Source organism: Cygnus olor, chromosome 3, assembly GCF_009769625.2.
Source record: "Cygnus olor isolate bCygOlo1 chromosome 3, bCygOlo1.pri.v2, whole genome shotgun sequence".
Lineage (NCBI taxonomy): Eukaryota > Metazoa > Chordata > Aves > Anseriformes > Anatidae > Cygnus > Cygnus olor.
Window position 1 is genome coordinate 110,901,012 of NC_049171.1, and position 27,058 is coordinate 110,928,069.

The window sequence follows — 27,058 nt, forward strand, 5'->3', positions numbered from 1 at the left end:
CTCTTCTACCTGAGGTCATCATTACCAATCCTTCATCCCTTTCCCAGTTTGCATCCTTCCTGCTTAATTACTCCTAAATTTAGATGCACAAAATAAATAACTGCAGGAGGAAATGCATCAAAGAATGCGTGGGCGGCCATCTGCCTTCTCCAAAGGTCAGGGCTGATGTCAGGAATTTTGCTTCATCTGCACATGGATGCTGCTCCGTGCTCATTTGGGCTGGTCACGCTGACAAACCATAGTAAATGTGGTTGAAATTGCTGTTCTTTTTTTTTTGTTCTCTAGTATAGACTTAAAATATTCCATGTGTCCTGAGTATCCTGCGAAACATCGGAAACTCCCTGCCCAGCACACCTGAGTTTGCTTTTTTTGTTTTTTGTTTTGCCTCTCAGAATTAGAGTTGGGTATATCTTGGTCACTGGGGCCTGAAGAATGCTGTAAGGTCAACTTGGTCATCAAGAAATGCTTTGTGCTTTTTTTTTTTTTTGAGGTATTTATTTTTGGTATTCTAAATTAAACTAATGCTAAATGCCATAATATCAAAAAAAAAAGTTGGAAGGCAAACCTGATCTACCTGATGTTACATGACAGGCTCTTTGTTTTCCTGATTATCTTAATTGCCTGTAGTAGATATTCTAGGTATCCTAACTGTCTTTTATGACTTAATTTTGAGTGTTATGGCAACTGTCTTTCAGCATTACATCTCACTGCTAAGACTAACTAATTTGGACATAGTTCCTGCCAGCACTGTCTCTGAAATGCTCAGAGCAGGCCTTATCTTCACGGAAACATTTGCCAGGAGTTCTACTTTTCACAATTTCCCTTCATTTCCTAACATTTCAGGCTATTCCTTGGGATATATCTGAGATTTGCCTGTGTCCTGTTCCTTTCTGCTAATATCTGCATAACTTTTAAAAGGAAAGCCATGACTAGTTAGTGATGTGATTGTGCATATGATTATAACCACTTCTCTGACCTCAAGACAGAGCGCTCTTGATGGCTTGTCTGCTGATTTCTGTTTGCTTTGTGGTAAGTGAAGCCGGGCTAAGAGCTCATCAAAAAAGGGGATGTTACTTTCTTAGTAATAGTCATTCTCATTCTTGATCTGAATGAAAACATAATTGCAGAAAGAAAGGTGATTTACTAGAAAAACATGAATTACTTTTTTTTTGACTATTTTCTTCAATTCAGCTTTTCATTTAAAGTCAGTTTAGAAGAGTAAAATCCAGCATTTCGACATCACAGGAAAAAAAAAAAAAAACACAAAGAATTACAGGTGTGCCCCCCTGCTGAAAGCATAAAGTCAACAGCTTTGCGTAGTGCTTTTAAAAGTTGACAAAATGGAGTTTTGTCAGTGGCACTGGCCGTTGAGGTTTGGTTTTCCTTGGCTTGCTCTGTGGCATAGCTCCTTTTTCCCTGTTTATTTCAATGTCTGCCCTTGGAAGCTGCTTAGAGGTAAAGTTACTTGTCCTGTCATTATTGCCAGACCTCATCAGTCCTGTTAGCTAGCTGCTTATCACTGAAATAAGCAGAGGTTTGCTCTGTCGACTACTAGCTGCCAAGTATCATTCACAAGCACTTTTTCTCCTGCAAGATGGACATGAAACACCTGTTAATGTCAGATTGCTTAGTAAATCCCTTTGGACCCTTTACAGGAGGCTACCCACAGGCTGTTCCTTCAGTCCCCAGTAAAAACGTCTGAGCGTTTTCAAAAGTTGATGCTGATTTCTCTGTGACCTGCATCTGTACTTAGTTAGCCAACTTTTGAGGCTCCAAAGGGAACCTGATTTTCAGGGATCTCTTTGGACCCCCCTCTGAAACTGAGCTCTGTTATCGTGCTAAGTCTTATGCTATGTTTAAAAATAATTATTATTAAGCAATGAAGATCCTAGGTTGGCGTGATTTTTTTTTTTTAAAAATAAAAGCAGAGTAATTTTTAAGTAGTGTGGCAATTACCATGCTGGTTGTTGCTGTCAGTTCAAAATCTCCCCCTCCAAGTTTGAGGGAGCCTCGTCTGTTGTTAATGCTCCTGATAAGGCTACAGTGCCTATCTGCTCTGATTCGCTGGTACAACCAATATCTGTGAACTCTCTGAGGACATTCTTGGCAGCTGCAGGACATAATTACCACATTTGAGAATATCTTTTAGGCATTTGGATCTATGGCTGGCTTTTTAGATTGCTCCCCTGCTAACTAATACGTTACTGGTTTGACACAATTGACAGCTGGCTGTGCTGGTGGCTAAAGAACTGCCTCTGGGGCTGTCTCCGAATGAGGTTAATGATGGGCTAGATGAGTTCCCCATGTTTCCTATACATCATTTACCTGGAATTGTGCTCTTCGCTAGGCTCTTGCGTGATGACAACGGATCTGACCAAATGGCCATATGTACTAAATGGTGCAGCTATTCCACTGGGCCGAATTTGAGCTTATTTACTGGTTTTTGAAGTAGTAACAACAGGGGCGAAAAATGTCCTCTCTGAAAATGCACTGTTTTAATAAAGGGAAAGACTCTTGAACATCCATTTTGGGCAGGACTCATACTTGTTAACTGCCCGAGCATCCCTTATTTGTCTCACGTTGTAATGATCCGCAGAGGAGCATTTGGACTGCTCTGTACTGTTGCTTTTCTTGCTTCCCACTGTATAGGACTTCTGGAGACCATGACTAGTGATGAATTTGAGAAGCTTCTATGTAGATCCCATGTCTATAAGTGCCTCGCACGTGGAAGTTTAATAGCGGTTTTTCTTGTGAATCTTCATTTGTGGTCAGCTGTGCAAGGTAAAGAGCGCTCGTAATGTTGATATGCAGTGCTGATGTTTCAAAAAGAGACACAGGAAAACAATTATTATATTTGGGAAAGGCAGCACTAAAGAGATTTTGTTCCCTTAAAGCTTTTCCTTCAACCTGAGATGGATGAAATAGTTAAGTCATTTTAAAAACAAATTCCCATCCTCCCTGATTTAAGATCTATTCCTGCAGTATGTATGGTGTGGGGGAGATAGTGTAGCGTTTTTATGAGGAGATAAAATATTGGCTTAATGACAATTTGGCAAAGTTTCAAGATATCTGAGAAGGCTTCCTGGAAATTAAAAACAACTCAAATGTAAGAGAAAATTAAGCTAGTGACCCCAAGTACAAAAGGGGAAGAGCTCAGACATCCATTCTTCCCTGCTCCTTGCTTTATTCTTTTTTTTTTTTTTTTAATCCTCTCTCGCTAATCGTCTTCCCTTGGCTCTGGCTTCTCTCATTACAAGGTTGAAGAATACTTTGGTATTGCCACACATGCATCTTTTTAAGGGTTTTTATTTTGGGAGGGGTGGCAAAACTTAACGTGAAACTTCTCAAATCAGGTACATGTATGTGTGACTGGGCTGGTTGAGGTCAAACCCCTTTTCAGCTTGCAGATCGAGGGCTGAGGAGAGATGCTTGGCCCATTGAGGAAATGAAATTCTTCCCTGTGCTAGATCCATTTGCACTATTTCTCTACAGGAAATCAAGTAAATGTTTGGAGAGCTGTGCAGCCTGTCCTAGAGACCATTTTAGTCTTCCTATTGGTGCTGCCTGTATGAGTGTATCTAAGCAGGCTTCTCCATGCTAACTCCTTCTCAGAGACCTGGGCTGATACTCCCATTCTTCCTGAGTGAAGGCCGTTTTTGTGTTTTATATGTTTTTGAATGGATTAAAAAGTACAGATTCAGGCCCGCTAGACCTCTTTTGGCATGAGGAGTGATTCCTTCCTGTTATCTGTTGAGCCTTTGACCCAATCGCTGGGAAGAGAGGAAAACGTGCTAATTAGAGATAAGCTTCTTGGTTTGGTTTTTTGGGAGGGTGGGAAGAGATTTCCATGCTCAAACATGAGGATCCAGGCATACCATTGACATACTTCATGTAATTGTTGCACGTTGGTCAGATGGCGATAATGTTTGATTCCTGCACAGTAGACATACCATAAGAACTGGTTGTGCAGAGGTTACGGGCTGTACATTGTGTTATAATCTTCAGTACAATTTAGTCTTTTGGAAAATTGCTGCTTTTAAAACTTCTGATAACACCTGTCCAGTTTCTTCCCTGTATTTCTAGGAGAAACTGAGTTAGGATGGAGCATATGAAATTCGTGAAACGTGGGGTAAAATTTGAGAAAGTAAGGAAAGAACTATCAAGAAATAGGAGTCTGAATAGTGTTTTCTAGTGGTGGTGGTGTTATGGAAATGCATGTAGGGGAAAAGCTTCCAGCCTTTATAGACACCGGACGCTGTGACTATCACCTAAATGTAATGGATGCCTGAGTCTGCAGACGACCTGAGACAGCAGCTGCTCAGGCTGTGATCTACTGTATTTAACTCTGAAACCCACAGTTGCTCATGCAAGTGATTTGCCTGAGTTATGGAGCTAGGAGCAGGCTGTGCTTGGAGCCTAGAATTGTTTTCATTTTGTCTTGCAGCTGGTCCAAAGAAAAGCTCTGGAAATGCTAGCCCCTGCAGGTCAGAGCCACATCGCTGTAATTCATCAGCTTGGGGTCTACTGCCATCATCTGTAAGTCCCGCAGATGTCAGCAGTTCAAGTGCTGATGGAGTCCAGTCTTTTAGAGCCGTCATTCACAGCCTGACCCTGGTCCCTGATAAGTCAGCGCTGGCTTTCAGGTTTCTTGTATTTATTTATTTTATTTTATTTACAGGCTAACCCCTTAAAAGCAGAGGTCCAAGCCTTGCACTCTGACCTGTTGCTACTCGCTGTTCCCATTCCTAGCCTCTTAGCTCATGTTCTGCCCATCACTTGGCGTGCTCTGAAACTGCTGTTAATTACCTTGCAGAGCCTGTGGAGTTGGTTTCTTGTCAAAGCTCAAGTAGTGAAACTATTTTTTTTGATGCAAAGTAGAGAAACTTCTGTTTGAAACTGCTCTTAGTTCTCCCCCCTCCTTTGTTCATCCTCCTTCACCTCAAACCCTTCCTCTTAAGGTATGCCTTTTAAAAAGAGCAATTAAATGTTCAGCTGTCAGCTCAGGGTATGTCTGCCACTCTAGCTTGAAGAGCCGGAGTTGATGAGAAGCAGCTAGATGTTGTGCTCTGCTTTGACTCTATGGCAAAATGCTTCCGGGTAGGATGCTCTGGATAGGACAGCTCTTGGTCTGGGCTTTCCGTGTCAGGACTCCCAGGTTTTGTCTGGAGGATGGTGGTAGGAAAATTTTGGCGGAAGTCTTTGGTAATAAATAGGCTTTGTTCCAAGCCAGTAGGAGCATAAGGAAATGCCCAGAAAGCCTAGACCGGAGCTGTGTAAGAAAGAGGTTTTGTGGTGCATCTCCATAGCTAACTGGGCACTAGCTTTGGGCTTGCTGGCCACTTGAGGAGAGAGGCCAAGAACTGGGTGCCTGGGGGCTTCCCCACACGGTTATTGCATCAGCAAGGCCCCTGCAGAGACTGTTGGAGAACTTCCCACAGTAATTGCCCTTTATTGTACTTGTTTTAGTGAGAAAGTGAGCTGCTGGCTCTGGTGCTGAGATAAGTCAGCTAACTTGGATTTTGTGCCTGATTTCTTATCACAGTCGATCTCTGGGACCTTAAGAACTCTGTAAAGCGTCGGGAGCTTTTGTTCCTTTTAAAATAAGAATACCAGCATACCCAGCCTCAAAAGAGGCTTTTGTCTACGTTCCTTTTTTACATCATCATGTTTACAATTAATGAAAAAAGGTGAGCTGAGGAAGAAGAGGAAGCTATAAAGTCATCGCTGCTATTTCAGTCCGGTTGGCTGCTTGCTCTTTTTTCTGGAGGAAATTGTTCAGGGAACAAATTATAGGACTGAATTGGCAAGGTCTGTGAAATTTGGGGGTAATCTCTGAAAATGTTTGTCAGCTATGTGAAAAGACCTTGCTTGTGGGATTCAAGTAATTAGGATGTAAGGAACTAGTAATTAGGAATTAATATTGTGAGATTTGAAAAGTTCCTTCAGGAGGTTGAATGTTTCTCTGCGTTTTTGCTTGCTCCTCTGCTGGTTTACATCATGCAGGTCAAATATGACTTGTGCTCTTGTCTAGTCATGAACTTGGGGTGGGGGGCAGAATCTGTCTCGTTTCACACGATGCAGCTTCCCTTGTGCCACCTGGTCCTTTTAAGACTGTTCTCTAATGGCAAGGGTCCCTTGCATGCATGTGTCCCTTTCCCACCCTTCACCTAGCATTGCAAAAGGACAGCCTCTTTCAGGATCAAAAAGACACAGCTTCCTCAACCTTAGGAGTCCCACTGAGGTGTCAGGGAACCCCAAATATCCCACAGCTTCTGAGACTCTGACTTTGTGTTGGCTTTGAGCTGCTGTGCTGGTCCATGATGGGCGTAGGCAGGCTGCCCCCCAGGAGGTGAGCAGATCAGCTCACCTTGAAAAGGCACAGGGAGCTGGTCATATATAACCTTCCAGACCTGAGCATCGCATGCTGATTATATTTAATTAAAAGGGAAAGACATACGGCTGGTCTTTTTTTAATTGCAGTGCTGTGGAAATTGAGGGTAACTGTCAGGGATTTCATCAGAGGGCCAGTGACTAGAAAATAAGCTAGACGAAGGGAGTCTTTTTCCTCACTAGACCTCCCTATGAATTATGTTCTTGAGGGGAATGCATATTACAGATACATGCGTTATAGTTTTGCATCCAAAAAAATAACATCAGGGACTTAAGATTTCAAAGACTCTGGACGTTTATCTGTTGTAAATGTAATTATATCGAGAAGTAAATAAGACTCTGCAATTTATAGGCACTTTAATCTTGCACTATTTATGGACATAGAATTGCTTAGAATAATGCTGCCTTATTTTATACTGATGGGATTGTATTTTTACCACTATATAGTAAGGGTTATTTCAGCTGTGAACCTTTGTCAGAGCCTGCCTGTTTCCAGAGGGTTGTAAACTGGCTCATGTTGCCTCTGCAGCAATGTGAACTCTCAGGCTTGGAGGAATGCGTTAAAAAATTTAAGATACATCAGTGTACCAAATATTTATGTTGATGGATAAAAATAGAGGACTTCCCAAATGTGGACGGGTGTGTGCATGTATGAATGTTCTGAAGGGAGAGCTAAAATTAACAACAGTTTATCTGATTATGCTGTTCATTATGTAATGAGAGAGGGTGCACGCAGAACTCAGAAATCCTCCTACAGTCAGAGAAAGTTACTGTAAATAGACAAAAAAAACCCCTAACAACCTCTTCCTTTTGGGAACTGGTCCATACACAGCTCTGCTCTCTTTCACCAGGGTAAGGTGAACATGCTCTTGCCCTGCTGGCCAGATTTCTGTCATGCTATGGGACTAAAGGAAAGCACCTGCAGGCGTACTGCTGTGGTAAGAAGGAAAGTTTAAGTTTCTAGCACAGAAGCTGGCTGCAAGAAGCTATGTTAGCAGAAGCCAGAGCGTGCCTCCTTTCTGATTCTAATACGCTCGCTCTTAATCAGCAGTGCTTTGACGTCTCCTGCTGAATAGCGCTGAAAGAAGCAAGTTGCAGAATCAGGGCCCGAGCTTCTCAGCCATTGTATCCCAGGACAAAAGAGACACGTAGGGTCACTTCAGAGTAAACAGGGCGTTGGAAAGCGGGGTGAAATGGAGAAAATATTTTTGGATCTTCATCAACTCCCAGAAATACCTTGGCTGTTGAGTCAGCAGCAGAGATGTTTGTACCTCACTTCAGCCTTTTATCAGGCACAGCTGCTTTTGGAGGTAGTACTGGAAGCTTTTCGCACATGCTTGGCTTGTGCACGTCTCTGATTTTTTTTTAACCTATTGTCTGCCTCTGATTCCCTTAAACAATGTCCTTCCCAAACCAACCATATATATATGTATGTATGTATATATAAATATAGGAACCGGGGCCCTGTTTGTGAAGACAACGTTCATGCTTGGGTGTGTTGGTGTCTGGCGGGTCAATTTATAATTGTCTCTACATGCTTACTGCTGCAAATGGGAATGTTGTTTATCTGCTGGTCAGTAACAGTCAGAGATTCTTTTGAAGCATCATAGAAAATCAAATAAATTACCTCAAATTTCATCCTTACTGGAAGAATGTACATTTATCAGTGGGAGTGAGGAGCAAGCACGTCCCTATCAGCAAGTAATAGCCTCTGGGAAGTAATTTTTTGAACCAGATAAGTGAGCAAACCCTATAAAGGGTGATCAGTAAACAACCAAACTCCGCTGTACTCGAATCTCAACAAGGATACCATCACTTCTCCTGATGTTCATTTTTCCCACTTCTGTTATTCTGTGTCGTGCTGTCCCCGCCTGAGATGGTGGTAGTTCATTGTGCCATATTCCTGCTTTCCAATAAAAAGTAAATAGATTTTTGATTTAGGATCATTTTCGTTTAGTGATAGAAGGGACTGTTTTATTTTTTCCTTCCCATTAGTTACAGTTTGTTAAGGTATTTGCATTTGAACGAGAACTTTTTCCTCTCTCACTCTTCACCTCCTCCTGCCCGCTCAGGCAATGAAGTTGCATCCTTCTCATTTTGAAATAGCTTTTTTTTAAAAAAAAAAAAAAAAAAAAAGCTTAAAGGCTAATAATCCCCCAAATTACAATTATCAGTATTTATCAAAGTAAAACACAGTGTCATGCTGCATTTGATACAAAAGCATCCAGCTGAATATTCTATTAGACAGGTCCTGTGAAGTTAAAAAGAGGACCGGGTTGAGTTATCTCACCATGGGAGGAAAAAGGCATGCACAATCAGATATTTAACACTCCTTTGCAATTATGGGAATTTTTATTCTCTCCCTAGTAGGGAACATAGCATTTTACTGCAGTGTTTCAAGTTTGCCTCCAATGGTATCTGATAGAAGTGCTTTTATCCCCTGAAGATACAGTACAAAATACAAATCATCATTGGTTTTATCTCAGCTGGAGCTGCCTATTTTCTAAATGAGTTTACTCTGTGCTACTGCCCATCAGGCACATTTTTCATCCTTCATCCCCACTCTTTTACTATAGCTGGGTTTAAGTCCTTTCTTCTGTCCTTTGTTCCTTCAGCTCAGCGAAGTAAACAGCAGGATTGATCTTACACTGCATTTTGGTATTGTTCCAACTGCTCATCAATAGACATGGGCTGGGAATGCACTGACTGGAAAAGAAGGGCAAGATTGAAATTCACTTTTTGTTCTTTGTGCCTTTTAGTGTGCAGCGGAATGTCCCTAATCTGAAAGCTGCTACACTGCCTGCCTATCAACATGCAAATTAATCATCAAGTGACGAGTCCCATATTTGCTCTAAGTAAAAGCCTTTAAAGGTATCTTATGCAAAAAAGGAGGGGGGGAAAAAAAAGATTTTTTTTAATGCTGTTACTAGTAACTGGTACGGGGAAGAAATGTCACTGTTTTTGTGTCTATTCCCTAGCATAGCAATGAGCCTGATGCTTTGGAGCCATCGAAGTAGAGGGGGAATCTTTTGGTGCCCTGGTAAGCAAGACAACTTAAACTAAAGATTAACTGCAGTTAGCAGCAAAGTGAAGGAGGCATTGCAAACAAAAGCAACGTCGTGACTGCAAATCATTTGTACCTGCTTTCCTGAGGAAAAGCATTAGGAATAAACTTACAGATGCTGAAATGCAATCATTTCTCATTTTTTGAGCGCACAGTGTTTCCACTTGTAACTTTTCCCTGGGGTCTTGAAGGATTATAATTGAATTTGGGGCTGTAGCAAGAATATACAGTACTACTCTGTTTTAATATCCATTGACTTTTATACGGCAGTTTGATAAAATGTTTGAATGCAGGAAAAATGTATGCATTCTTTATGGAAGACTAAACAACTGGCAGAGAGTAACTGAGGGCTGGGGAAGAGCTGGCTTATGTGTATGAGAGCTTTGCTGGCACGCTTATCTGGCTGGTGAGGAGCAGTATTTCAGAACAGGTCCCACTTTCCATCACTGTTGAAGTGATATGCCAGTAAATACGTTGCACGAGAAATGGCACCAAGCTGCCTACCTGACCAGCGTAGTTTAATTTGTTATCATAGCACTGAATTAATTTAGTCTTCCTGTTCTTACTGGTTCTACAGGGCTGATTCTTCATCCTTGCCCATGCGATAAGACTCCCTAACACAGAGCTGTATGTGTTCTCCAGTCCTGAAAACTTTATTTATCTGTCTTGCCCGCTACACAATTCGAATATCTATCTACACCTTTGCAATAGAAAGGAAGAAGAAATAAGAAAGGATTGCATCCTGGTCTCACACCGGAGACATAACCGCATCCAAAGTTGCTCATAATTTTTGTTAGCTTACATTTCTTTCAGCCTTCTTGTTCTGCACCCAGGGGTAAAGTACCCTTTGCTATGTAGATAGGGTTGTAATTTTCATTCTTTCTTGGAGGCAAAAAATGCTTCCTCCTTGTTTATCTCTGGAGAAATCTTTCAGAAAAAGGGAAGGGGAAAAAAAAAGAAAAACATTCTAATGTGTTTTGTGCTCAGCTGGGCCTAAGCTGTGCAGTACACGTACAGATGCAAATCTCCCCCAGTTTGTGGGGTGAGTGCTCTGCTCTGTGCCTGGGCTTGCAGGGAGGATGGAGCCATGTTGTGCGTGTGAGATGGAGGTATCAGAGACTGAAGGGGGGGGAATGGGGTCCCTGGGCTGGACATGAGTGTGAATGAAGGTGTGTATGTCCCTATAAATAAGTAGTTGAGAGCTGGGGCTCCACCTGCCCATCCTGGACCCACCTTTGGCTTCTTGTGAGTGCCTGGGCTTGCTGCAACCTTGCTGCATGGAAACAGGGCAATGCAGCCATGGATGAGGGTGTGGAAGTGGATTTACAGCTGGGCAGCAGGAAGAGCAATTCAGCTGCTGTGCTGCAAGGAACCTACCCTTGCACCTTATGCACCGCTTGGAAGGTGTGGGGGCCTTACCTCTGGGCTCGCAGCCGGGGGTCCTGGGCTGCAGGATGGGAGGGGTGAGAATACTGAGGAGGGGCCTGAGGAATTAGTACCTTTTAAAAATAAAGAGGTTTGTTCTTACTCGGGAGAAGCATAAGGGCTCCTGAGGTTTTCCCAAGGGAACAAATGCCAGTGTGTTTAATTTGGAGAGCGGTGATGTATTGTGCCGTTATTCGATTTTGGCTTTTTAAACTGTTTGTTTGCTTTTCCCTTGGTGGTGGTGAGCAGTGAGCTTTCTCTGACCTGCCACTGGCTAAGCCCATTAGAGCTTGCACGACATCTATTTGAAGGTGGAAGTTGCCATCTCCATCCCGTGCATCTCAGTTTTGTCCTTTGGCTGGGCTGCAGCGGAGCCAGGACCCCAGCCTCCTTCCCAGCTGTGAGCAGGTACCGCGGGGTTGCTGATATGATTACGAGAGCTCCTGTCCCCGTGTCGGCTGTGCCACATGTGGGCACGCTGCTGCAGTGGAGCCAGGGTCCCAGCTGGCCGCTGCCTGAGGAAGCTGAAGGTATGCTAAGCTTTCCTCACCTGAAAGTCACCTTGTGTGCAAGATGCCAAGCTCTCGGCTCTCAGCAAGAAAGGGCACAGCGTTTGTTTGCGAGCAGCCACCCCAGTTAATATCTATACAGACGCAAACACGGGCATGTGCTGATTTTTCATCTCGGGGCTGGTTCTGATGGCAGTAGCACATCTGTAAGCTGCTGATGTGTTGGTGAGGAACAAGTAAGCAGTAGTGTAACCAAGGTCTGGATCTAGCCTTGGTGGACTTGAGCACTGTTTATAGCGAGACCTACGGTTGGAAATGGGCGCTAGTCAAGGCTCTGAGTGGTGCTTCCCAATGAGGATGGATAAACAGAGAAATCATCTCTCCCTGGTCAGAGAGAGCTTTATAAGCCAGGTAGGTGGTGTGCCACTCCTGGCATATTCCTGCTACAACTGGTGAGACATCCTTCCCTCTGCTTTTGCTGCTGGCCAGATCCTTTTGCACTGCAAACACCAAAGGGGTAGGCAAATCAGTGCTATGTATCCAGAGGGATGTCACACGTATAAAGCCAGAAGCCTTATCAGGTCATTGCCTTTGTGCCATTTTGCTTTCCTTGAAGCATTTGTTGGACTGTGAGAGAGAAGTATTACTAAACACATCCCTAGATAGAAGAATCCTAGGAGAAATCGGCAGCAACTTTACTGTCTGCAACTCTTCCCTTGATGTTGATGTGGAATGATGAGGCTAGATGGCTTGTGATACCAGGCCTTGGTGTAAACCTGACTGGATAAATCATTTCTCATCCAAGAATAGGCATTTGTCTGGTGTCTGGGAGGCCAAGCTTCTCTTTAGAGAGGTCATCTTTTCTCTAGCGTGACTTTGTGAGTGTTGGCACAGCGCAGCCAGGACCTCTGGAACCTGTTCTGCTGGGAGCGATGCTTTGCCAGAAGACTATTTGCCACCAGGGAGTTTGTAAGAAGCAAGATTTCCCACTTTTTATCACTAAAAAAGAATAAATTAAAAAGTGATACATTAAACAGAGTGCCAGCCACACTGCTTTGACAAGGAGAAAAGTGTCTACAGGTATCTCTTCTCATATTCCCTTTTCCCTGCTGTGTGTGTGTGCCAAAGTCAGGTACATATATGTGCATATACGTCATATATGCATGTGTACCCATACAGAGGAAACTGCATTTCTTGGCCTGCATAAGAAGTGAACTCCTGCATGCTTGTTTATGGGTCCTGTGATGTTTCTTTCTCAGTTCCACAGGTAGACAGGTGCTTTTTTTTTTTTTCTTACGGATGTGTGCCGTGTATCCTTCTTCCAGCAGAGTTCAGCGGTGATGCCGAAGGTGTAGCACCTCTGGGGATAAGGTCAAAAATGGATCTCCCCTGGTAATTGGCTGGCTCAAGCCAGTCACATGCAGAGTAAATAAGTTTTGCTGTTCACCTTGATTGACTTCAGAGGTCAGTAATTGCCTGTGATGCCACACACTGTTCCTCCAGCTCCCAGAAAACTTAATTTGACAGGTGAAACACTTCAGTGAGAATAGTACAACTTCTTGCAGTTAAACAGGGTGCTTTTACAAGATAAGGGCTTTTTAAAGCGATGTAGCTCTTTTTCTTTTTGTTTCCTTTCCTAGGAAGCCCCTGCTGTGCAGGCTCAGTGCCTGTGGAGGAGGCTGGCCTGTATGGGAACGCAGTGTTTCAGGAGGTGGGGTGCTAATGGGGTCAGCTGGAGCAATGGGCAGACTTCCCTGTCTTTCAGAGATGCTTGGAAGACCTTGCACCAAGTGAGGATGATAACTGTGCTTAAAGAGCGCAGGCAAGCGAGTGCAGCCTCCCCAGTTTAGGAAAGTCTGGGAGTTTCCAGCAGAAGATCATGTTGGGTCAGCCAGTCTGTCGACACCAAAACGCTTTGGCAAAAAGGCCGCTTTGTTCGGGTGACCTTCCCAAGTTCGGGTGACCTTTCCGAGTTAGGAGGGCTGAGACACCTCCTTGGTTTTCCTGCCTGGTTCCTCATTTGGTCTCCTGCCAGTGCCAGGCTGCATTTGTAGAGTCCAGACAGGAGCTGAGTTGCCCTGGGAGCCTTACAGAGCAGAGAGCAGACATTTAAAGGTCTTCTGCAGCCAGTCACCTTTTCTGGTCCCCTCAGGCTGTGTTGGAGCTTTGCAATGCATCTGGGATGAGATGGTCACCAGCCCCAGGCCACCTTGCAGGTGAGGACCAAGTGTTTAGCTATGGTGGTGTGTGGCTGCAATGTTTCTTTAGCTGGTGAACTTAAAGGGGAGAAAAATATTTTGGCAAAACCATTTTTCTTCAAGAAGTGTCCATTAAACTTACTCCCCCCCCTTGTTTTTATAATGGAATGCACACAACAGTACGCATATTGACTTATGTTTTCAGTCAATATTAAGATTTATTGTCCCTTGAGTTAAATGAATCACAATATTGACCGCAATGTAAGCCAATACCTGCTTAATGTATTTTTTTAAAGTATTTTGTATTCATTTTTAGTAATAGGGCCCATACAGTAGTCTATAATATTCATCTGTATTCCCCCTCTTGCTCTTTTCCCCCCTTTTTTATTTCCTCGTCTGTCTTTGTTGACGGCTATCATAGCAGTAGACACTGGATTCATTTAATGAATGAGAAATAAAGATGTCCAATAGCTGGTATATCTCCATTATAGGGACTGAATGAGTCATTTCCACAATCAGCTTGCCTTCTCTAGCTTGGGCTGGGAAAAACAAGGTGCATCGCTTCTAGCGGGCACTGTAACAGAAACCATAGCTAAGTGCTGCTCATATGTTGTTTCCGTGCCACTTCTTTCTTTCTCTTTCTTTCCTTTCTTTTTCCTTCCTTTTCCTTCTGCATTTAAATTTTCCACAGGAGGGGAAAAAACAGTATTTCTTTAATATTGAATTCCATTTATCTCCATAAATTGGTTATGGTATACGATCTAAAGGACTCAGCTGTTTTTAAAATAGGTTTATTCCTTTTCCTTTAAGATTATTTCAGATTATTTCCGCACAGTATAGGCGAGTTATAAGAAGACTCATTTTGCAGACTTCAGTGAGAGCTGCACATTTGCAGTGCATCATTTCAGATGTGGAATGTTGAACAAAGAAATTAAATTTATATGTATCACCTAAATTATTTCAGATTCATGGTTCAGCAAAGAGTTCAGATCCTAATCAAATATGTAGTTTGCATGGGCACTACACCTTTTCTCAATAATAATATGGCACTTCTATTTACAATGCTTGAGTAGATTTTGTAATAATGCTTTTACTGAAATTTACCTTTGTTTTTTTCTGCTGTGCTTTTGGCTACCCATTAGATATGCGTGCTCTTAGAGCAAAGATAATGATTGCAAGTAACTTTTATGGGGAGGGTGAGAGAGAAATTGGGGCACCTCTAAAATACTTCTACCCCTCAGACTTTTCCAAGGATTACCAAAATGCCTGCTGATCTGTGGTCATCCTGATCTATCCTGTGCTGAAGGGAACAGTTTAGATATTGAGGTCATGAGAAATTATCTGAAAAGCTGTCTCACTAGAATCACACCAACATCAACATTCACTGCCTCTACTCTAGCATGAAGGAGAAAAACACCAACAGAAGATGTAAAGGAGAAGTCAGAAGAATAACACTATTGAAGCTGGCCTAGGGGAAGGAAAAGGTGGAAGAGCAGCCTGCCTTCATCTGCTGCTCCTGGCTGTAGAGGCAGAAAGTCCTGAAGTGTTTTTTACTCCAGCCTATGCATTGGCCCATCAACAGATATTAGGATATTCTGTAAAGCAATCCCCTATAAAGTAAGGATGTAGGCAGTTAGTAAGTGGCCTTTCCACAATCTGTCTTGCAGTGGACCCTAGCTTGCCCCTGGGTAGTGTGCTGCGTGAATCTGCAAGGATTTGGGCCACTAAGTAATAACCAGTGGAATATAAGCATCCCTACTGCAGTGATACTGCATGGGAGAAGGGCCACAAAAGACTGCATTTCAGTCTTGCATGGGCATTACAGGCCATGCTTAACTGATACAGTACATTTTTATGGAATTGAGATTTTCGGAAGGCAAGGGATAAGAAACTAAAAATCACTTCCCATATTCTTGAGATGTCACTACTGATGGAAGCAGGTTTGGTCTCTTTCCTGTGCCTCAACATAAATATGTTTAGAGTTGGTCATGTAAGCATGTCAGCCTGTAGGAGCAAAGCAGCCAAGTTTGCTCAGGAAGATCACTGATGGATGATGTGAATTCACTGATGTGCCATCTGATGCAAGCCCAACTGGAGCCCCTCCATGCGCTCTGGAAGAGGCCCAGATCTTCACTCAGTCCATATTCAGTGTGTGAGCCAAGGCTTACCAGGATGGCATCTGAAGCATCCTTAGGACAGGGATTATGAAAGTGCATTGCTGGAGCAGCCAGAGCGAGAACGTGCATGTGTGAATGCATGTGCTTGTGAACAAAGAGGAGATTTGGGATTATGGAGAAACTCTACGCAACGTGAAAATTACTTTTGTCTTTGTTTTTCTGCCCTGTGCATTTGCTGTCTTGTGCTAAATGGTTCTGTAATGAACCCTGAAGTTGGTCCAATCCTGTGACTGATGCTTTAAATAAAAAAAGGGGATGGCGGGGGAAAAAAGAAGAAAAAAATCCTGCTTAAATGACAATATCACTTTGAAAGAAGAATTGTGCCTTTTCTTGGTCCTGTCTTCAGACTATGTTCTACATTGTTTAACCGTGTGTATCAGTCCAGGCTGGGGGATGACCTTCTGGAGAGGAGCTCTGCAGAGAAGGACCTGGGAGTCCTGGTGGATGACTGGCTGGCCATGATCCAGCAGTGTGCCCTGGTGGCCAAGAAGGCTAATGGGATCCTGGGGTACGTTAAAAGCAGCGTGGCCAGCAGGTCAAGGGAGGTGATCCTCCCCCTCTACTATGCCCTGGTCAGGCCTCACCTGGAGTACTGTGTCCAGTTCTGGGCTCCCCGGTACAAAAAAGACAGGGATCTCCTGGAAAGAGTCCAGGGGAGGGCCACAAAGATGATACGGGGCCTGGAGCATCTTCCCTATGAGGAAAGGCTGAGACACCTGGGTCTGTTCAGCCTGGAGAAAAGACGACTGAGAGGGGATCTTATTAATGCTTACAAATACCTGAAGTGTGGGAGACAGAGGGATTTGGCCAACCTCTTCTCAGTGGTTTGTGGGGACAGGACAAGAGGCAATGGCCACAAGATGGAGCACAGGAACTTCCCCACCAACATGCAAAAGAACTTCTTCACGGTGAGGGTGACGGAGCACTGGGACAGGCTGCCCAGGGAGGTTGTGGAGTCTCCCTCTCTGGAGATGTTCAAGGCCCGTCTGGACACCTACCTGGGCAGCCTGCTCTAGGGAACCTGTTTTGGCAGGGGGGTTGGACCCGATGATCTTTCGAGGTCCCTTCCAACCCCTACAATTCTGTGATGCGTTGTCCCATCCACTGGTTCCCATGGGGTATTGCACACCTCCAAGCCTGCTTTTTGACCCAATGACTGTTTTTTTAAAAGTTGTTCTTCGGAATGTGCTCTCTGCATGTACTTGTAGATCTAAAAACAGACAAAGGGGTTTCCTGACATGGGCAACTTCTACTTCTGGCATTGCTGGGAGGAAATGGCAAACCTGCAGGGGAAAATGTTCTTCCCAAAAGCGGTTTTTACATTTCTCTTGGACTTTGGTCCCTTTAACTTTTCTTGTTTTCTGTGGAGTTGCTCATCAAAAATGTTTGCTCAGACTCTGCGGGTACTGTAACACCAGTGCTTCTGGGGAAATTTGCTGCTGAAAATGGGAGGCAAGGGAACACGTCAAAAATTGTTCTTTGTAAGTCTAACTTCTTCCTTGCTGAGAGAACTTGCTATTTTGCTGGCTCATTATCTATTCCCTTTGGAGAGCTCTGACTTCCTGGGCAGCTAAATTTTGGCATATGTTCTTATGGGGAACTAAGAAATTGGGAAGAAAGCAAAAGGTGGTATTTTTTTCCCCCCTCTAAATCCTTCCTCTACTTCTGACATATAAGCTCTCTATATTGTCCTGGCTTCCTTAACTGAGTGAGTGAAGACTGCAAGTGGACGGTGGTACAAATGAGACATGAAGTTGCCCTGTTTCTCTTTCTAGTATTTTCTTTTTACAGGAGGGAAATCCCAGTCCCAGTGTCCTCAGGAAAAAAAGGAAGTAGAATAGGGAATGTTGCACAGGAAGGGGAAGAAAAGGAGTTGCTTAGAGATGACTGCTCTACTCGAGACATTGGGGATGAGTTTATTTTTCTGGATCTCACCATTTAAAAGATAGCAAGGAATACTTCCTCTCTCCTCAGTTAGCTTAACTACAAGCCTAAAAATATGCCTAATTAAAAAAATATATTTATTTCCCTCTAAATCCTGAAACTCCTCAGACTTTGTTTTCAGGCAGCACTTGAGCAGTGGAGGGTTTCCTTAATGTAAAGAGGAAAAATAAGTGAGAAGCTCAAGTACTTCCCATGTGCAGGACCTTGTGGCATGAAGAAACCGTTCCTATATCCTAAAGCTTCCTGTCCCATCATGTTATGGTCTCAATAATCAGTTATATTTTTTACGTCCCTGTAGGGCATTCTCTCTGAAACTTTTACATTCACTGTAGGGAGTGTGTCAGCATTCCAAAGAGAAAGGCGCAATACTTCGCATCTCTGTGAAAAGTTTTGCCTGCCTGGGTCTTGGCCCATGTTTCTCCAGTTATATCTGTCTCTCCTCTGCCATGTATCCTGTGCCAGGAGTTGGTGTGAGTGCTTAGGGCTGGTAGGATGGGTAGCAAAGGAGACTGGTGACTCGCCACTGATGGCAAGACTCGGCTGGATGAGCTCTTCTGTGCTCTTCCCTCCTGATTTTTCACAGCTCTCAAGTCCTTTGCAAATTTTGCTAGAATCAGTAGTAACCAAGGGGCTGAAATAACCTTTGTAGAGGGATTCCCTCAATTCTCACGAAGGTGTACATCTGGTGTTGGTATGAATATATATTTTACTGATAAGGTATGTTTAAGTAGTTGGTGTCTTGGGCCTGATTCAGCAAGCCAGTTCAGTTAAGCACTTTATTAACACTCACTGTATTTGTATGCCTGCATTGTGTCTCTCACAGAGAACTGGAAAGTTTTGCCGTTGGAAGATCTGAGATCCCAAGTGGCGGGCAGAGAGCTGTGAGGAGGCTAACAGGCTGGGAAGAAGCACACCAGGGCATGGAGAATTTGGATCGCATATCCTACCGCAGGGAGGACAGAGATCTGTGTTAGCTTTACATTGATTGGTACAGAAATGTGATTAGGCACCAAAAAAAAAAAAAAAAGCAGCGTTGAGCTTGTAAACGGACAGTTTTCTGTCCGAAGGTATGTCTTTGAAAAATCCCTGGCTTGTTCAAACTTTGATCTCATTGATCAGATGTTAACATCAGGTAATTAAATGATGAAATAGAAAGTCAAAGGCCAATAAAAGCTCCTTTTTGGTTAATGAGGATGAACTTAACTTTCTCAGTGGCTGTTTTCAGGGAGAAGAATTACATTCGGTATTTGGTCAATAGTGCATTTGCTTATTAATGGAATGAATGATTTAAAATTAAACAAATGACCCCTCAAGATGTTTATTAGTGGGCATGAAAATGCATGTTGTTCTCATATGGTGCTTCATTTCTTTTTAAAAGCAACTTTCTTCTTTGTAGTATTACAGTAATAGTTTATGGCAGTTGTTGCTTTACTGGGTACTGGGAAAAGGAACAACAAATGAAGGAAAGGGGTCTCAGCCCCCATCTCCTTTACTTGCCGCCTGCTTGGTTTGCACAAAATGCCCTTTTCTCATACCATACCTGTACTGGGGGGGGGGCGGGTGGGGCTGGAACATTTCGAACTTTGGGAAGGGGGTTGTAGAGAGGAAGCAAAAAAGCACTTGGAGACCTACTCCTGCAGTGGTGGAAGTGCAGAGCAGTAGAAGTAATACAGGGCAGTTGAATTAAGTGAAAACCTTTTTAGGTGGAGATGCTAGGCTGCCACAAGGTGATATGATTTTGTTAAAGGAGACAGAGCTACGGTAGCTGGGTCATAGCAAAAAGCACGAGTCCCTCTTCAGCTTCCCTGGTTGTGCTCTGGGTCCTATTGGGATCCATTTGGCATCTCTGCTCTAGGACTTGGAAGCAACAGGGTGGGCTTTGTGCTCCTGCAGAGTGCGACCAATGCTTTCAGCAAGCACCGTGGAAGGAGTTAAGGATGCGAGTTCAGCCTAAAGCTCAGTTTCCTGGCTTGTGTTGGTTGTTGCCAAAATCTTAATGTTGTTTTAATGCATTTTTGTGTGCGTGAATCCATTTTCCAGAGCTGCTGATTGCACACACTAACCCTTTTTATGTAACTAAAAGCCAGCTGTAGTATCCTTGAAGAATCAAATGCTCTCATAGTTCTGGAAATTGCTCTGGGTGTGCATGCGTGTTTATTTGTGCGTCAGCTCTTTTAATCTTTCTACTGAAAACCTAATATACTGTAACTGGGACATTTTCAAAAAAAAAGCGAACACTTCAAAACAATTCTAAATATAAATGAAATCCGTTTCCAAATGGCTTGTTAAAAAAATGCAGATGGTTTATATTTATTATATCTTTTTTTGTTTTATCACCTTGCAAAATTTTACAGCATAGAATCTTATTTAATGCGGAGGCATTTTAAGCAGCAATATTAGACAGCTGTATGTGCGTCATACTAGGAGATTTTTACAGGATATTAAAACTTGGTTCTGATGTAACCTGGTGTTGAAAAAGCATAGATTAGGCATTTTCCACATTTGTAATTTTTTTGTTAAAAGTAGGCTTTTTCTTTTTTTTCTAAATAACCTTTTAGAGTTTGATTCCAATTGTTCTCAAGGTGTAAGGAAATATAGGCCAGATGATTGAGAAACTGCTCTCTGAGAATACACAACTAACAAAGAGTGGCCCAGATATCATCTCGGCTGAAATTAGGCATAATTATACTCTATAGCAAATTATATACATAGTTTAAATAACAAAGCACCGTATTCGTGTTCCCGTGATTATTTTTTTTTCCCTTAGTTGTGTTTGCCTTTACAAATTTTCCATTGCAATCAACATGAGAATATGCCGGGTGGCGGCAGCTGACGAAGTGCCAGCCCAGTTTTTTTTCTCAGCCTCCAACAGGCACAGGCAGGTTTAATGTTAACCTAACTCAACTACAGCTCCTCTGCTGGTTCTCACACCCTCCAGGTCAGAGCTAAATCCCCTATTAATTAAACAGAAATTATATCCGAAATAAATCACTTGGTGAAGGAAACCCACGGTGGAATTTTTTGAAAGATGTTTGCAATAATTAAACATTCTGTGACTGGTGACATTTTAAATAACTCTTAAAATGCCAACCTGTGTTGATATTTAAAACAGACTCTTCAGTGGAAAGGCAGTGATCCCATTGTGCAAATAATATAAACCACGTCATTGTACAAAAAGGTGGGGGGGGAAAACACGGAACAGCAACAACAAAAAAAACCCTGCTCCCAACTGTTTTCATATGGCAAGAGCTTTCTTTTGAAAGTCTTTTGAAGATATGGGTTGAGGGGTGGTTCAGCAGATGCTTGTGAGGAAGAGCTGATAAACTCGCAGTATCTGCTAACTTCATCGTGGGTCTCGGTGGATCAGGAACACTGGAGTGGGAACAGAAAGGGCTGTGAATTTTGTCTGTTTTTTTAGGGCTTGTCTGTCCAGTGTTTTGCCTCCTCCTGCACTGCACCTTTCCTCCTGACTCAGTAATTCCAAGGGCATTTTAAGTAGTCAAGTGGAAGCCCGAGTGTTTCAGCAGTCCCCGGGCACTGAGCCACTGTGGCTGATGCAGCTTGGAGCAGTATTGCTGCATGCTTGCACGGACTTGCCTCACCCTGTGCCCACTGGCAGTTTGAAAAAAAATAAAAAATAAAAATAAAATCACCCCTATGCTTCCCTTCTACCGTTGTGTGGAGGAAATACTTAGTTTTGCCTGGGTGTGGGAGAACAGGAGGTGGGGGAATGGTGGTGTAGGAGGAAACGAAACCCTGGACCTTGTGCAGGTGACTGACGGTGGGAATACCTTGCTGCACTTCCTCTTGTAGGCTGCAGAGCAGGAGAAACTTGAGCATCTCGTAACAGCTACGTTAAAGAGCAGTTGAGGTGACCCTGTTAATGCTGATGTAAATGCCTAAAGTGACCACAGCAGCAGCTGGGAGGTGGCAGAAGAGAGCTGCTTTTCAGCCATGCCCTTTGTTGGTAAGTCATTTCTGCCATGAGCTGATCCCTCCAGGATCTGAAAATTTGTCCCTCCCCTGCCCTGGTGTTGCAGGAGCTCCTGTGGCATTAGAGCAGGCAAGGATGCCTTGGGGTTAAGGTGACAAACCAGCATGGGGATGGGAACCTTCTTCAGGCAGGAACTGTGGTCATCTCCCATCGGGGCAGTTCTTATGCATTTGTGAAAGATGCAATGGATCACGGCAGAAGGACAGCTCTACAGTGGCTGAGCTCTATTGCAAAGCATTGCAGCCTGGTAGCCCTGTGCTCACGTGCTGGCCCCTCTGCCTAGCACGACGGCACTGCTGTGTGGGCTCCTAGCTCAGCTGTCCTTTCGTCCCTGTCTGGGTGGGCTGCGTCCCTCAGCTGTGATCTCTGCTTAACAAGGACCCCGTGTGCAGCCTAGCCCAATACAGACCCGGTTACTCAAGAAGTCAGCAAAGCCCGTTTGTCTTGGTTTTGTCTTTTTTTTTTCTTTTTCTTTTTTCTTCCAACTGCGTTTTACATTCCACCTGGATTTTATAGCAGGCAATTTCAGCGAGAGGCACAGGGAACCAGGAGACTTGGCGTGTCTTTACTTGAGGGAAAAATTGTCTTTTGTGTTGCTGCAGCAGCCTGCTGGCTCCATGTCTGGAGCTTCCTTCCTTGCTGCCGGAGCCGCTCTGCCTGCTGCCCGCTCGCGGGGAGGGCCGCCGAGCCAAGGGATGTGGGCAGCTCGTTTGTAACAGGCGGGTGGCAGCTCGGATGAGCGGCTCATACCTACGGCTTGGATTTATATGCATTTGGGAAACCACAGCTATTCCACTTCCACCAAACCCAGGGCTTTGCCAGGCTAATCCCATTTAGCTGCTTGAAGGCTTAGTTTGTAAGGCTGGGCCAAATCCTGCTGGGGGGAAGAAGAGGAGGCGTAAGCAAATACAACTCACCCGGAGCAAGAGCTAAGAAGATGAAATGCAAAGAACTGCTGATCTAAACTGATTTAACTGCTAAACCATAGCTCAGGGACATGGATCGTGAGGCTAAGACTGGTCTGCGGAAGCGCGTTTACAGGTAAAATCTTACACGCTTTCTCACTGTGCCAGCAAAAGCTTGCCCACCGGGGTGAAGGCCTGAAGGTCTGGTGGTCGACGGATGGTGACTACGGATGCCATGAACCTAATTCCTGGTGGCTGTGGCCACTGGGACTGATTCTTGGCCAGGCTGGACACCAGCGAGGCAGGGCAGGAACAACCTCCTGCGCCTATCAGTGGCCGTCTTGCTGCGTGCTCATTTATCAGGAGACATGAAGGATGGCTTGCCCCATCCCTCTGCCCCTTTTGTGTGGGGGTTAGGTGTGTAACCAGCTTAGCGTTCGCGTGTTTACCGCTGCCCCCCGCGGAGGGCCGGGCTGGGCACGCAGGGGCTCGGGAGGCCGGCGGGCTCCACCCCACCCGCCGGGGCCGGGGCTCGAACCCGCGGCTCCCGCTGCCGGGCGGCCACCAGAGGGCGCCGGGCCCCCAGGCACGGCCGGGATGGCGGCAATGGGCCTGAGGCGGCCTGAGGCGGCCGGGGGGGCTGCGGCCCAGGGACCCGGGGGGGCCTGGGCAAGGGGAGCCTGCGGCCAGCCCTCTCAGCCCCCAGGGCGATAGCCCGCAGGCTGTGTATGTTCCTTAGAGCCCCTTCTTGGCACGCTGGGGTGCTTTAAAGCTGAGCGGGTTCGTGTACAAATCAATTCGGAATTGGGAAACCATCACTTCCCTTATGTATACATCCCTCCTGCCGTACCAGTTTTCCAGCTGGGAAGGCTGGCAGGCAGACGGCTTCAAGGCGGCTGCCAATGCTGATTCATGACCCAACCCACAAAGGATATTAATACGGTACCATAAGAACATTTTCCCCTCGAAGACAATGAGTGTGTAATTTCTGTGATGCAAGTGGAGGTCAGTCTGATGCTGCTCTCTTGCCAGTAAGTTATACAATAAGTTTATAAGCGTACTAGCTGGATGGAGCCAAAACCTCAGAATCCCTTTCAAAGCCAGGTTTTTACCCCATTTGGTTTACTGCAAGCCCATGGTTTCTGGCCAGCTACAGTCATACTATAAATTCATTTTATTCTGCAACTTTAGAAGGCACTGTAAGGTTTAAGAATATTTTTTTTCCAGTTGTCACGTTTCTAAATATGCTCTCTTTTTGCCATATCTAGTGCCAAAAAGCACAGCTTAGGAATGTAGTAGGAACATAGGAATTGCCACAACAGTCCATCTTGTCAGTCTCCTGTCTCTGTCGGCTGCTGGTGCCAGATGCAAATTCTTGAAGTAACTACGTAAAAGAAGTTCTCCTAAAAGAAATACTGAGGCGTGGCAGGAGGGAAGGAAAATAAGAGTGCCTGGAAAGGAGAGAGTGGTAGAAAGGCTTTTTTTTTTTTTTTCCCCTCTCCTTTTAAACATTACTATTATTTTTTCCAGCTATTTACAGATTTATTTCATAGTACAAGGCTGATTTTCTTTTTTTCCTTCCTTTGCTGAGTAGCCCTCAACTGTGCCACACACAGGCAGCAGCAGCAAAAACGGAGGAGGGAGCTTCTTGCTTTCTGTTTCAGGCGAGGAAGTGAAGGGCTTTAAAAGGTGACAATGATTTGCCCAAGATCATAGGAAGATGCAGCAGATCATTTAACAGAGGCAGCCGTGAGGATGCCTCGTGGAGCACCGTGTTGGAAAGCACTATATGTGGAATATCCTCACGGCAAGTTCATCTAGCCTGTCTAATGGCAAGTTATTGTTTGAAATGCTTGTATGAAAGCACAGCACGGTGTGTGAGCGCTGGAAAATTCAACGGTACAAGGGAGTTATTTAGCTTATGCCCTTGAGATTAATCACAGGCTCAGTAACTTACCTCCAGAGCAGTATCTTTCTGCTGTAATGTGACTTGCTCAGATAGCAGCTGAGCAGCCAAGGACTAGGTGGTTTGCAAAAATCACGATGTCAAATATTTCGGTGTCAAACCATTTCGATGTTGAGTGGAATCCACAGTTTGCAACGTGCAGCTTTGCAGCCGAGGAAGCAGCAGTACCCCCTCGCTGCATTGGCTAATATGCTGGAAAGCTGTGTTCATTATCGCCCTTGGGAGCCTGTCTTGGTTCAGCAACAACAAGGTACGACAGGGAGAAAGCTGGAGCAGGTATAGATCTCGGGGGCGTCACTGTGAGTTGTGAACGTTCCCGCTGATGTTTGTGGAATTGTTTTCTGTGCAGCAAATTGGAGTGAAAAACACTCCAGATGTTTGGTGTTGAGGATTGCGATCTGATCTTTTAGTGGGTTCGTTAGCTGGCCGAAGGGGGCTCTCACTAACTGCGTTTCCTGATGCTTTCACATGCAGGAAGCTTACTGGAGAGTTAAGAGGAGCATACTCCGTGTAAAAGCATACAGAAAATGCAGTGGGTTAGAAGAGCCTTGTGCATAGAAGTTACTAACCCTGTGATGGATCATATTCATAAAGGATTTCAGGAATCAACATATTCCTCATTCGAGAATCTTTCCATCCTTACCAGTAAGTGTATTGGATGAAGGCCATCATTAATTTAAATGAATGTCTCACGCTTATGTCTGAAGCTTATCCAACACGGACCTCGTTCACTGACAATGAAAATAAATGCTTTTTTCTTCTGTTCGCTGCTGCTCTGTGTGGCGTGGGCCACCTACATAAATGGACAGATTTTTTCCCCTACGCACGTCCCCCCAAAATGTCGCCCTAAATGATCGAGGGAGGAAAAAAAAGGACATTTCACATACATAAAATATGTAATTAAAATGATGAATTATTGTAAGATAGAATATTAGCCTTTTGACATTTTAATCTGAGCAGGAGAGAGCGAGAGAGTGCATTCGGAGCCGCTCAATTAAATTTAGAATTTTTTCCCCTCCATTGTTATGAATAAATAGAAAGATTCTGTAGCAGTCTGCGGAATTATTAATTGCAAGTACTGTAGAAGGTGCATGCACCGTATCATGAAATGGAGTATCATTGTTAGTGACTATATTTCTTGGTAATTAAGGCCCAGACTAATGATGCAAGTTTTCTTCAGCATGATTTTCATCTGATTATGAGGCTGCTTCATTAAGAGCACTCAGACTAACGAGCTGTAGCTGTAATAAAGTAATTTTCTGTCTTGTGCTCTGATTGATAAAGAGTTTCTATAGCTAAAAGGAATTGAAAATATAATTATAATTAGAAATGGTTGAATAAAGTTATTACAGGATTGCTGAAGGGTAGTGCAATTGACACCATAATGTTTTTTGGAAGTGTGCATCTTAAAATTAGACTTTATAAAGGGAAGGGAAGGAAAAAAAAAAAAGCAACCCACAACCCCAAACCTTCTATGCTAATAAATGGGCAGAATGTTGCTGCTTCTATAAAATGAACTGTTAGATTAAAGTAAAATGAGGTTTTCCCACATTGTTCAGAACAAGAAAAACATATGCAGGAAGAATGCTGTTGCCTTTCTTCCCAGCATTCCTCTTAAGTGAAGTAAAGCTTATGAAAATGCTTTTTACTCCATTTATAAAAATTTTCATGCTGCCATATGTTGCAAAAAAGATCTTTTTGATTAAGCTGATGTGTTTTGAAGCATACAGTATAATTTTGGAGTTTCCCTTTAAAAATGTGCAAAGAGTTATGTGAGTCTTTTCTATATATTTGCATATATTAGCTATTGGTCTTTAAATACATTTTAGAACGTAGAGGTTTTCCTTTCTTTCAGCCTTTTTTTTTTTTTTTAATCTCTGTGTATTGGCCAATATCAAAATATAACTGGGTCAAATATAGGGTCTCTCTTTTGTCTCAAGGGGAGGCAAATCAACTTTTTTATCCCAGAAACCATATTCTTTTTTATGATGTTCATATTATAAACAGCACAAACTCCGTTAGAGCAATCCTTTGTGCGTTTGTCATAGGATATATATGCTGTATTGATATAAAAATCTATAATAAGGGTTTTATTTAGAATTAGCTGATGCACTTTAGTACTCAGAAGTTGTTTGACTTATTTAATTTGGAGGCTTCTCCTATTGCTGCATCTCCCTCTTTGGAAGTCATGCATATATTTTAAAGCTATGGTTATGCACATTTGGTTATGTAAATCTGTCCTATGCAGACTCAAAGGAACTTTATTGTATTGGCTTGAACCTAACAGTAGATCATCTAGATGTATATTTATGCTAATTAACTTAAAGCCAGCATTTTGCATTGATTGTTCAGTCATAATGCTTTTTGGAAGATTTTTAGAATTTTTGAAAATCATTCTTAACACATTATACGGTGATAAAAGTGTGTTATTGGAATACCATTAGCAGGAATGAAAAAAGAGCAGAATTTTATTGGTTGTTCATTGA

At 43.6% G+C, this 27,058-nt stretch overlaps 2 long non-coding RNA genes across 6 annotated transcripts in view; both read left to right on the forward strand.

The window, feature by feature from the left end:
- Positions 1-18,670, forward strand: part of LOC121068130 — a 37,499-nt gene extending 18,829 nt beyond the window's left edge. The window contains exons 2-4 of the long non-coding RNA XR_005818639.1: positions 9,150-9,261; positions 9,369-9,430; positions 18,531-18,670. This is a non-coding gene — a long non-coding RNA (uncharacterized LOC121068130). The remainder of the gene's footprint in view (positions 1-9,149; positions 9,262-9,368; positions 9,431-18,530) is intronic.
- Positions 18,671-21,524: 2,854 nt separating this feature from the next.
- LOC121068122 overlaps positions 21,525-27,058 on the forward strand; it is a 151,138-nt gene continuing 145,604 nt past the window's right edge. For 4 of the 5 annotated variants that reach the window (XR_005818618.1, XR_005818616.1, XR_005818617.1 and 1 more), the window contains exon 1: positions 21,525-21,674. This is a non-coding gene — a long non-coding RNA (uncharacterized LOC121068122). Of the gene's footprint in view, positions 21,675-25,046; positions 25,218-27,058 lie in introns of all 5 variants that reach the window. The other variant, XR_005818615.1, reaches the window with a different exon arrangement.